Raw genomic sequence first — 13,039 nt, forward strand, 5'->3', positions numbered from 1 at the left:
TGTAGTACTCGTTACATTTGGTCGTGAACGCTGAACTGGAAATGACATGATTGAGTTTTCCATATTTTTATTCCATTGTATGTACCCAGCCTCAATATTCCACAGTCTGTTGACCGTCGAATCGATTGTTTTTCTCATTTCTACGTAGCACTCATTAGCATTAAATTATTGAAAGATCAATATACAATTTAAAATACGTGGTTCGTCGCTTAGTATTGTTTCTAAAGTCCAATTCAAATATTATGAACTTGGCTGAGGCAGTGATTTTAAACAGCCATGGGTAGCTCTTGCATTCATAATTTGGTCAATGATTGTGGAATAAAAATGCCGACCATCTATTAATCGAAAGAAGTAAAACCGATTTCAATAGCAGTCCATCCAAACGACGCGATGTTTTGACCGATTCGATAGTTTCACCGAATACGAAAATATGTGATCGTTGCTTTCGGTTATTGTCGGTTCGGAAAATAATGGATCGACGCTTTGATGATCGTCGGAAATGATTTCGAACGATCGAAGCCAGCCAAGATATTTTTCCATTGTTACGACGTCGGATTTGGAACGGTGGATGCAGCGTCGACGATTTCCAGTTTTCAGAAACTACAGGGCGAACCTCGAATCGTGCAAGCGAAAAACTGAACCGGGTGAAACCGGGATTCGATTCCAGTTCTCCGGTTCGACTTTTATCATTCGGGTTTGATCTAGAACGTGTACTGTTTTTTGTGTGCGAGAAATTGGAGTCAGGATTGTTTGGGTCTAATGGCACGTGAAGGAACATGTTTGGCGGATCAGGATCGCTTCCTTTTTGGTAATTACCGATTGACTTACTACGCTCTCGACGACGCAGAAAGACGGGACGAAGCTACTTTGACGGAATTAGGATTTGGAAAAAGTTTAAGAAGTTTGGGAACGCAGTATTCAATAAAGAGTTTGAGCACGAGGAAAATTCAATCTTCCGCAGAAAAATTCTTGTAGCAAAGAGAATAGTGACGCGGTTTCATCTCTAGAAAGGAATTTTAGAAATGAGAATTTCTGTGACAAAGGGTAGCATGAGTGTGCACGCAGAAGCAGAGAATGGATTTCAGTAATAAAAAATGATATCAGGGCGACGAAGAGAAAATTTCGGTAACAAAATGGTAGTATCTCAAATACGAATGCAACTATAGAGACAGGAAAAAACGACGAGCCTGTCTATCGGATTTCGGAATTCGCTCGTTCCACACATTTGTTGCGTGGATCATGCAGTTTGTGAGACATCGTACATGGTCTTAACTTCAGCCAACTAGTGCGCAATCCCATAATCCTCTCGTTTAAAGTTTAGTTCGCGGTAACGTGCCAATCGGTATTGAAAGGCGAAACTGGAATTTCAAGCTCTCTGTGTCCTAATTGGAACTTGGAATTTTCCCATATACGAGTTATCTAGGTTGCAGGGCGAATACAAAACGATGGGATTTTATTTAGAACAATCAGAAATTCAACCGATGCCACAGTATAAAAAAAACCGTAGCCTCATTTACGGTGTCGGCTTTTATGATCTCATGACCAACAGATTCCCCAGCTTTAATTTGAAAAGTGAATTATTCGAGATAGAAGAAAATTGTATACTACCATTTTGTTTAGTGTTAGCAGTAGCTACAACTTTTATTTGAAGCATTTTTCGAAATTTTGAGAACAAAAAATTTTTATTTTCGTCATGCGTACACTTTTTTGACAGAGCGAACCTACTATTCTTTCTTATACTGATTAAAAAATTAATGAATTTAAATCAACTTCATTATTAATTTGGAATTGACTGATTCTTTATTAATTTTCGCTTCTCTCAGAAGTATTTTAATTAAACTAGAGAAGATCCAATCTGACGAAGAATGAAATTCAATTTTATGAAGACTCGCAAATTTAATCCTTTGGAAGTTGTGCATCAAAATAGGGTCTTTAGTCTTTGATGCAGCCAGTGTAATTACTTTTTCATGTGATAATAAAAGGATATGGCCAAACAAATAAATGGCTTCGACAAAAAAAAGCTCGCATACTTGACGCTGCAGCAGATATTAAATTCGCGGAAATCGTTGTTTTGTCAATCCACATGTTGGAAGCCATTGTACTAATCGGATACATCAATTATATCTCGAAGTAATATTCTCTATTGCTATCGATTTTGCTGTGTCAACCGTACTTTTTATATTCTTCGATGTTCATTTTTTTTTACGTCACGTTTCTCGTTTCGCGATTGAGTTATCTGTACGATCGAATCACAAAACATTTCAGAGAAAAAATATCGAAAGCTTATTCAGCAGAACGAATCCTGCAGCTTAATTAACTGCTAAATTCCGAGATTTACGTTTGTCAATCCTTCGGGCGACGCTTTTCGATATCCCAAACTCTTTGCCCGACAAAGTTAAAGCGGATATACTAATGTAATTAATTCATTGAAAGCCTAAGCTTGAAAATCTGTTCGTAGCAAGTTCGTCGATCAAACTTTAATTCAGTTCGCGAAATATTCTGGATTTGTTATAACGACAGAAAAGTTCTCGGAATTCAAATGGTTTTTCCAGTCAAGGGACAAGCAAAAAGGAGAATCATTAAGTATTACCAAACATTGGATGATCGATACTGTATTTTTATTTCTCGTTAACATCTACATTACACACGAGATTCATTTTAATTTTAGATAGAATATAGTACATGTAAATTAATATATTATCTTTTATATATTTGGGAAAGTTGTATATTTTGAAACATCAATATCTTTCCTTTTGAGGGCCGATGTTTAATTACATAATAGACAATTGGGCGTTGTGATTTCTTTTTAGTTTTTTTTCATCGAGTGTATATAGCTCTTGTAGAACACCTTTACAAAGTATACAAAAATTAATCAATACATTAACTATCGTGATGATGGCTGGTATTTTCAACACTGGGCAGCTGGGTAGAAACGCTTGTGCGTTATGCATTATTGTGATGAGAGTATGTATCTGTTGAAAGAAATGTCACAAAGAATTTAGTGTACTATTCAGGATCAATATTCCGGACGTTAGTATTGCCACATGGTTTGGATCTTTTATTACACGTACAAGTGATATTAAAATTTCTTTTGATACAATATTTTAATTGACTTCCATCGATACACGAGACTTTCTTAATTAAATAATAGAGATTGACACAGGCGACGGTCTGGGGTTTAATTTTATGATTTATCTATACTTACTATTTGTATGCCAGTTAATAAATATTTGTATGGCTCCAGTATATTCTGCGTCTTTTCGAAACTGCAGAGGAAAGAATAGGTATATGTCATAGAATTGACAATTGAATTTAACATGAGTGTAAACGTTGCCATCGCCACTGGGCTGTATCTCGTGATAAACCAAGCCAACATAAGTGTAGACACTTGAAGATAGACATCCAGGAACGCTGTGTGTATTTTTCCCTTTCGAAGCACTGTTACTATCAGTTCAATCGGATAGACGATTCTTAGTAACATCCCAAGCCACATTATGTAAGCTATCTGCAATTATAGAAAACTGATTAATAGTATCCCTATCGTTTTCTTTAGTAATTAATATATGGAAGTTTTTTTTAATCGATGATCAAAGCACCTTGATGCTAACAGGTGAATAAAGAACTGGCATCTGTTCTTCTCACAGACAGAATATGTTTACGTCTGTGAACCATCCAGCAGTAATGAATACTTCTGCAATGCTCATGTTTGCAATCATTTGAAAGAAATTGTAAATTCGCATGAAAATCATTAACCGGAGTGCCCTCCTGTTCTTCATGTACTTAGGACCGAATTTAAGAATAAATAATAAGTACGAAGCTATAAGCACAAGAACTGTTATTGGTGATGAGACGAGTGGTAGATTCTTCGTTCTGGGATCTAAAAATTTAACGTAATGATATTCAACAAGTCATTTAAGATATTACTTTCATCCAGTGCATATGAGAGATTAGTATATTCGTTAACGACTCACCAGCTTCTATAGTCCAATAGTAGTACATAGCTCTACTTATTAAAGATTCCATTCTCTTACCCTTTTCGTAAAAGCAAATAGAGACACCTGAATTCGTAAACGATTTACTTAAGTATTTGTTTTTTATTATTTGTAACTTGACATTTATCAGGATTTGATTAAATTAATTATAGAAATCGATATTCTCTGGATTTTATTTATATAACTAATTATTTATTATTACAATAACGCAAAACTCTATTGAGTTTTAACGTTATAAAGCACACATTTATATTTCATAGTCCTTTCTCGAAGTGACAATTAACGAGAATTAATATTTTTGTATGGTTGAAAATACTGTCACATGTCAATGTGTATGAGAACATATGTTATGTACATATGTTTAAAACCTTTTATGATGTGCATGATTGATACATAAGAATGTAATTAATAGATACTCCACACAGAATTTATCAAAAAGGTTTCCCCATTTCAATAAAAACTTGTCCACACATTTCCAATGTACGTATATTAAAAACATCAGATTTATACTATGTATGAATACCATCTCGTGTAAGATCAATTGAATCGTGTACAGCTTTTCATAATTAGGGTGATGGAAAAACGTTTACACAGTAAGAGTTGATTTCATAAATCATCTTTACATGTGGGCAATGAATTCTTTTTACGTGTACGTATGTCATTTATTTAATTCAATCGTGATGTCAATCGACTTACCTAACGTTCATTGATCTCAAACACTTCATTTTTCGCGATGTATAGATCAGTCAGATATTTATTGATTCGAATTACGGTTTTGTTTCCTGGTAGACAAATAATGAAGTTTATTAGGAAGATGGAGTCCATGATATTTAATATCATTGACTGAGGTAATGCTGACTGAAACTGCAATCGATATCTTCGACCTATCTCTGATTTCTCCCAAATTCTCGAAATCGAAGGAATACTCGGTAATGAAAGAAGTTACACGCTATTATTCCCTTTTTATCGAGAATTAATGCATGAGAACCGATATTTCCGGTCCCAGGCCTGTATCGCTCTCCGGTCTACCGGCTCAACTGAGAAAGTTAAACATTTTCCAATGAGAACGTGCGATACCAGCTCTGTGATTCGTAACCGATAGGGATCCGTGCGATCTCGCGTCGCTCCTGCCCGTACCAAAAACACAAACGCGTTTTCTTGGGCTTGGTTTATCGAATCTTCGATACTCGAGCGCAGCCAAAGCTAATATCGAAGCCCGATCCACTGAAGTTCATCCTCCTTTGCTCCCTTTCCACTTTGAATTTCCAATTTTCTCGACACTGTCCAATGACCTCGAAATGCGTGACAATTTAAAAAGTCTGAGTAACCCTAACTAGATTATAGCCATTGAATATTTTGAACAATCAACTTAATCTATATAAATCCTTTCATACATATAATTATAAGTTTACAATACATTAAACGTGCCAAATATTATTCTATCATAAAATCATATATTATCTTTATAAGACGATCGTGAGCTATCATTATAAAAATTTTTATCCTGTGATCTCCGGTTGGTAAAAATTAGATCATGCTAATTTGAATTTATAATCTGGAAGAAATGAGATACAAGGGTAAGTAAAGAAAGTCGAGGGATGCTTCTCCGTGATAGCTGGTCCACGAAGAAGTGATCGAGTGATGTTTCAAGTCCATGAAGTTGGCACGGGAATGTATTAAGCATCGCTAATCGAGATAACTTAGCCGATGCGATGGGAAGCTGGCAGGAGTAAAGTGGTAACTCGGCTGGCGGCTGGAAGCCGTCAGGGGTTGGGGGGATGGAGCATTAGCCGCCCCCGGAGCCTCTCGCTAAGTGCTGCAATTTATTTTATTACCCTCGCCCGCGTCTACGTTTGGAAACCCTTCGGGTCTGGCCGCTCCCATTCGCGGGCGAAAACACTGGTACATCGTGGGAACGTAATTTACACGGAGTTGCGGCGGGGGTCGGATAGAGAATGTGAGAGCCGTAGAGAGCGTGTGCGCGGAGGGCTCTGAACAAGGTAGTACAATGTATCGACAGGCGAAAACAGAGGGGTCGTTTTCGTTGCCTGTTGTTGACACTTCGTTCCTGCCGCGTTTCGAGCCTTTCCCCGTGGCCCCCGAGTCTGATCGGATTTTCCTTTCGATTGTCTTTTGATTTACGGCGTCGAAACAGTCGGAGATCGAACGCGATCGTTTTACTCGAGTAAGTCATCTGCTGGAGAAATGAACGCGAAAATAGAGCGGAGCCAACAGCAGCGGCAGCAGCGTGTCGCCGCGAAAGCATGGCTTGAAAACGGGGTCATCCAGCGATCGAACCGGGTGCGCGACAGCTCCGCGACGATGATCATTGGCCGTGTTTCGGGCAAAACTCGTCGCGCTGCTGTTCCCGAGATCGAATTTCGTTTCGCAGACTGTACGTACCGGGTCGATCGAACTTCGTTATCGCGCGACAGCGGAGACATTCCAAATCGTGCAACTCCTAGCGACTCTAGTCTACAGTGGTGAATTTGATAAATTAATATCGTGACCGCTTTACTTTTTGCTTCGTCGGAACGGAGACGCGTTTCCGTCGCGAGAGACGAATTTCGTACATGCGAGTATCTGAGACCGAAAATCGGACATCGAATGCCGATTGTCACACAGCGTTAAAAATTTATGAACTAATATGTTACACGGTGAAATACGCGCAATTTGTTCATCGTTTTAGAACCACAAGTAGGGTTCCGCAGGGTGAGGAGGCAGGGGCAAAGAGTATAAAGCGGAGAGCCCGCATGCGAGGCGAACCTTTAAAGCAGCAGCGCGAACGCAAAACAGCGGAAAAGGGTTCGTTTGCGCGTGACAGAACGAGAGGGCGAGTTGTTCGAAGGAAAAGGTGGAATTCCCGGGTCCGCGCGAGCAATTGGACTGTAATTCGTTGTGGGATTACCGCCGCATTGCTCGGCGACACATGAAATAATTCCTGCACGGTTAATATGATATAAACCCGGCGCGGCGGTCGAGCTCGAACGTTTTCCGCCACGCTCCGCGCCGCGTCCGGCTTAAAATGCGTGGCTAAGCCCGGTCGTGCCAGGTTTGTTCGACAGTTGAACGCAATGAGAAGCTTTCGAGAATTATTCCGATCCGCGTGTCTGTTAGTCGATAATTCGCGCGAATCTGATTTACCAACTTTCTCTTTGTTTCGCGTGACGCAAATTCATTCACCGTGAATTGTTGGATAGACGAAAAAAAAGTTCGCTTCTAATCAAAAGCTCCGCATTTCGACGTCGAAATTCGTACTGTCATTCAAAAGTTTCTCGCCTACAAAATAAAATTTAAATATCCCGTCTTCAATGCGTGGGAGAGAACTAAGTGATATTGTAAACGTAGCGAAAGAAAAGCATACAGCAATTTCGCTCCGCAGTTTCTAGAACAGAACTCGATCGCATAAACGCCGAGACTCCGTTTCGTTTGCACTTGCGAGGGGGAAAGAAATGTAACGGCGATCGCGAACAGCAACTGCGAATTAGACTGCGTAAATATCCGAGTCCTTATTATTTTGTTTTCTTTCCCTTTTTCTCGTGACACGCAATGAGATTCCCGGCTATTCATGGAATTCCCTGGCATGGAACGATTGTCTAACTGTGCCTCGGCGAAATTCGAGACTGGTTTTCGCTGGCATTTAATATCGTGCTCGCGTTTCGCTCGCGTTCCAATACACCGTAGCTACACCGTTCATCGACGGGCAAAGGATCGGATGTAACGCGAAACGATTGTAAAAACAGCTGACGTGGAACACGGCGTCGATTTAAATGTAATGCGCCGCGACTCGGTAGTCAATGAAAATGAAAATAGCGAATCCGCTAGGATTTAAGAAGCGGATGAAATCGCGCACGTTCGCGAAAGAGTTCTGGAAGCTGTAGGTTTAGAGACGGGGAATTATCATAACGATCCCTTGATGCTTGTTCGGACTGACGCAAATACGGATCGCTATAATTCATGGTAATCCGTTTGACGATAGGGGAAAACCTATGGAAAATCCGCGATATCGTATTCTATGTGTAAAGGATGCTTGGGCTACAAAAAATTCAGTTTCGTTCTGACGAAATATAATTTACAACAATTTTTTATTAAAAAGCAAGTAATCATTTTAAAGTAGATTTTGCTGTAGAGTCATATTAAACAGTATTAACAGCTTTTTCTAATAGTAATTTAAGTTAGACCGTAGTTTGAATTAGATTCGGAATGTGATGAAACGTAAGTGCAAAGATAAATGTTTGAATCGCTTCCGAATCGAGGAGAATCGGTCGACTGATAGGTACAGGGGAACGCGTGCAAATCCAATTGATTTCGAAAACGATTTCCCCCCGAAAAACGATTCGGATCGGTGGTAATCCCAGGGCTCCGCTTGTCGAAGGTAACGAACAAGTGGAGCAAACGCGTTTTAGCCAGAAAAGCCAGTGGAGTCAGAGGAATTTCGCGCAGACGGTACTATTATTTAATTTACAATCGTTTCACGCTGGCCACTCCATTTTTCCTGTCTCTCGTTGCCTTATTTTAGCCGCCGTCTGTCCCCGCAGCGAAATATCTGCAATTCAAAACTAAATGCTCGGTTTCTTAATTAAGTAATTGAAAGGTAGTGCGCGACGTCGACCGGGCAAACCTATCAATTACACGCTCGATCGGTCCGAGAGGTTTGTTTCAGAACGTCAGTTCCAGTGTCCCAGATACAAACTGCAAACGAATAACGGGAGGAGAGCGAAGCTAAAAAATAGGAGTCACTGTGGTAGTGAAAGAGCGCTATCGAAATATGTAGGCGACGTTTGGGGCTACAAATATGTAAATAAAGAAATCGAATAATAGGAAGTGAGATGCGAGCAACGAACGGGCATGAATGGAAACGAACGAAAAAGTATATTTCAGTCCGCTGTAGTAAGTAACCAAAGAAAATATTACGAAAAAATCCAGATACAATAGACAGGGAGAGAGAGAGAGAAATAAAACAAAAATAGAGAAAACAAAAGTTTGGCACGACGAATCGAATCGAAAATGAGACTCATCGGATTCTGTCGCGTTCCTGGGGTAAAAAATACAGAGTAATAGAGGAATATAATAAAAGGGTACAAAAAGAGAGAGCGGAAACTGAGAAGAAACAGGTAATACTACTGCAAAATTCAGTGAACAGCGATGCAAAGAATGAAATAACACGGGAGGCATTATAAGACCGGTAAAAGTGAGAGAGGGGCAATGCGTAGGCAGAGATAAAAGAGTAGAGTGTAGAGAGAAAGAGGGGGGAGAGGAAAAAGAGAAATAGAGAGGGGCCGAAGGAGGATAGAGCAAGAGAAACGGGGATCTTCGTAGCGTTTGCGCCTGGGGTTGTCGAGGACAGCGCGAAGAGGGTGTGCAAGGGTGATCGGCGTAGGTGGCGGCGCACGGAGGGTGGGAGGACAGGGAAAGGCGTGGAATTGGTGGAGGCAGTCAGTGGCTCGCCGCGCGCCACAACGACCGTCGGATCTAGCCGTTGAGTTTTTCCACTTGTTACCGTATCGTGCTGTTGTACCCCGCTGTCCTCTCTTTCTCTCTCTCTCTCTCTCTCTCCCTTCCTCTATTTTTCTTATCACCTCGTTCTCACGCATTCTTTCTCTTCTTCTTCGTTCCCTCTTTTTATCTCTTCAATTTTTTCGTTCATGATCCCGAGTCTATCGTGTGCCCAGCTCTACACAAGCTCGGATCGAGGGGGAAAGTTCGATCGAACTTTTAGAGGCTTCAGAATTGTGATCTGTGTGATTGAGTGTCGACTGTTAATCGTGATTCAGTGCCATGGAGAATAGAATCCGATCGTGACAGTGTGAAATTGAACGTTGTATAATGAAATAAAACGAAGTGAATGAGGAAAGAAAGATCCGTCGACGACGTACAGTGACGCAAATTCAGTGTGAAATATTTCTCTACAGTTAGTTTGTCCTCTGTGAATCGGATGATGTAAATATCTTCTGCGAGGGAACGAGATTCGTTCATGCATTTTTATAAGTTCCATGTGAATTTTCCCGTCTTAATGTCCAACACCGTCTTGTACTTGGCGTGCTTCATGTTCCTTTAACTACGCTTGGAAAACCGTAGGCCTCTCGCCGTGACCGAAAGCGTAGCACGGCTTAATCCAAAAAATTATAATTGCAGATACCGGGGAACCACGCTACTTTTGCGTAGTCTGTATTTTGAATACATTATACAAATTGAACGTTGCATAAGTTCTCCTTTACTTTTGCGGAATTTCATAACCCTGCTCGAGTCTTTCCGGCTTTCATTATTAAAGTGCGTCGCTTCTATACTTTTCTATCGACGACATGCCACGGTTTTTCCAGTCCCTAGCGAATCGTTAATAGTAAAATTAGCTAATTTTAAATCGTTGAATATTTGCTGATCTTCGCGACCTCGTTCGCACAGAAGGTATTTATATCAGGCAACATCGACTATTGTGACCAGTGCGTGGCCATGATTCTCGTAATGGATTCTCTAGCGATTCGCAGCGGTGAATTTTCAAGGGATACTTCAGTTCCTACAATGAGGCATGTGTAGAGCCGCGAACTCTAATCTGGATTAGCAGCGCGTGGCCGATTGTGTGCACGGTACTTGGTGGGACTCTCGTGCTCTCCACATTTGCGATCTTTTCCCTTGGTCACTTCGCACGAAAGAGACGCGTTCATCTGTGAGTTATCAGGAAACGTGTGATTAATTATTCACGGCTGAATCTACAGTGCGTCCGTATACCTTCTGTTCTTATAATTTTCCTTCGAGGAAGCTCGAGTGAAAAGTGAACGACGTCTTGGATCATAATGATATTCGAGGAGATAGACGATCGATTTTGTTCTCAGCGATGATTCGGCTGGTTCTCGGCTGATGAATTTCCAGATACTTCAAAGGAAGGTAACGTGGTGCCTCAGTAGTAGAATAAAAGCGAAGGAGGATCCTTCTATATTCGTGCATTCGCACAGAGGAACCGGTTGTATATTGTTGACGAATCTCCTCGAAGGGAGAAGGTACTGAACTTGCTGGCACTCGAAATGAAAACGAAAAATGTCGTGTATTACTCAGTCGGAGGGACGAAAATGTGATCGCACGTGCAAACGAGAGAAAATGGAGACGGATCTCCCTTTTTCCTCCTATCTTCTCCACCCACTCGTTTTCTGGGATCAGCTCGGACACATATTCCTCCGACAGAACATGTAAAAACGATCGTTCATTACTCTACCGTTACTTCGTTTGTCTTTCAACAAAAAGTCGCGTCTCTGTTTTCCAGTGATTAATTTTTAACGAGCCGGTAAAAATTGTCGAAAGGCAGGATCTCGTTAAAATTCCGTAAAGAAAAGGAACGCGAGATTTTCCCGATTATCGCTGGCGCTCGTTGTAATATCCACGTGTAAATAGTAATAGGTGCGCGCGGGGATAAAAGCAAGGACCTTAATTTCCGGGCAAGTAGTCGTGAGACAGTCGACGCCATTAAATAAATCTGCCGGAACGCACAATAACAGGAAGCAAATAACGAAGTTCCCGCCGCTTCCTCTCCTTTCGTTTTCGACGACAGTTTTATTGAACGCCGAAACAAAGAGGCGTTCGCGTTTCACCCCCGTTTCTTCCTCTATCCTTATAGCGGAGCTTATCGAAGGCGTTAAAAAAGGAGAGACGCGAAGGGGATTACGAACACGATAGAATTTAGCAGGCGCGTGTATCTTATCCACTACGTGTCCCGATTCCCTTTAGTGCGCGGCGCACTTCGGTCTCGGTTCCCTCTTTTCTCGAATCTTGTTCAAATAATCACGGCGCCCTTTAACGCAACGTTCCGTGGCTGCTCCCGCTTTTCAAACAGAGCTTAAGCACTGGCTTTCATTTCCTGGCAAGAAGAATTCCGCGATGACATTGTGCGTGGGTCGGTTAATGAAAACGCGGCTATGGTTCCCAACTGAATTGCTCTCCTAGCGGGCGGAAACCTGACGAGAAAAGAGCGCCCACGGTCGAAGAACTACTGGTATTTGGTTACTATCCTTATTGTTTCCACTAAGTTCATTCCGATTCCGAACGGTTTCCATAACGAATTTACATTGATATTAGAAGCCTTCCAACTTATTCAAATTAAATCAAAATTAAATTGAGGATATTATTACAAGAAAGAGATCGTTCGTGTGGAATCACAATTTGGCGAGTTAAACGAAATAATTAGCTCCCTGTCGTGTAGTGGCTTTCTCGCTATTTCTGTCTTTAAAACATTCGTAATGAAACCACACTTGGCGCGTTTCATGCTTCCTGCATTTGCAACGCTGCTCCTCGCAAACGCGTCCTCAGGGACGCATTCATTCGCGAACCATCGTACACATCAGACAAAATGCAGCGACGGTGAAGAAATGGAAAGGAACAAGCAATGAATGTTAAAGAGCATTAAATCGACGATCATCGAACCGAAAAAGCGCATAGAAATCAAGTAGAAAGTCTGTCGATGTTCCCTTTAACCTGTTGAGACCTTTTCCAACCGGATCGTATATATATTCTGTGAGATTGTTTCATGAAATTAGCGTAAATCACACGGAATCGGTAATGCGAAATAAAGGAGGCGACCAATAAAATATTTATGAAGTAGCTCGTGCCCGTCGTGTTTCCTGTTGCGTCTCAATCAAAAGCACTGCTCTTGATTCTTGTCACGATCTGTCGAATCCGACGATTCCGACGATTCAGATTGCTCGTTACCAGACCCTTCGTGTCGAAATTCGTCATGGAACACAGATAAAATTTCTCTCTCGCTCTCTCTCCCTCTTTCTCTCTCCTTTCGGTTTACCGATTGAGAAGGAGACGTGAAACGCTTCGCTTAGTACATCGTAAAAGAAACTGAAGAGACCAAAAAGAAAAGCTAAGCTACGTAAGAGGCGAACCGATAGGTTCTCGATTTCATTCAGTGTCTCTTCATTACATTTCATACAAATGAATATACCTCACATTTTTCGGGTTGAAGGATGTATTGGTTATACAGTCACTCCCAAACGTTTATGCACTTTAGAAACGCATTTTTTAAAAAGAAGTCAGACGTCGGAAGAACATTGCTA

General features: G+C 41.1%; 1 protein-coding gene across 13 annotated transcripts in view; it reads left to right on the top strand.

Annotated features, from left to right (window-relative positions):
- dlg1 (MAGUK family member discs large 1) overlaps window positions 1-13,039 on the top strand; it is a 421,217-nt gene that overhangs the window by 114,632 nt on the left and 293,546 nt on the right. For 3 of the 13 annotated variants that reach the window (XM_026817678.1, XM_018032913.2, XM_018032912.2), the window contains exons 1-2: window positions 9,465-9,932; window positions 10,395-10,874. The exons of 5 other annotated variants lie outside the window; for them this stretch is intronic. The gene's annotated coding sequence lies outside the window, so the exon portion shown is untranslated. Of the gene's footprint in view, window positions 1-9,464; window positions 9,933-10,394; window positions 10,875-13,039 lie in introns of those variants that run through there. 5 more of the 13 variants (XM_018032919.2, XM_018032910.2, XM_018032916.2 and 2 more) reach the window with 2 other exon arrangements.

The sequence above is a fragment of the Ceratina calcarata genome, unplaced genomic scaffold (genome assembly GCF_001652005.2).
Source record: "Ceratina calcarata isolate Rehan_Ccalc_2016 unplaced genomic scaffold, ASM165200v1 scaffold60, whole genome shotgun sequence".
Taxonomy (NCBI): Eukaryota; Metazoa; Arthropoda; class Insecta; order Hymenoptera; family Apidae; genus Ceratina; species Ceratina calcarata.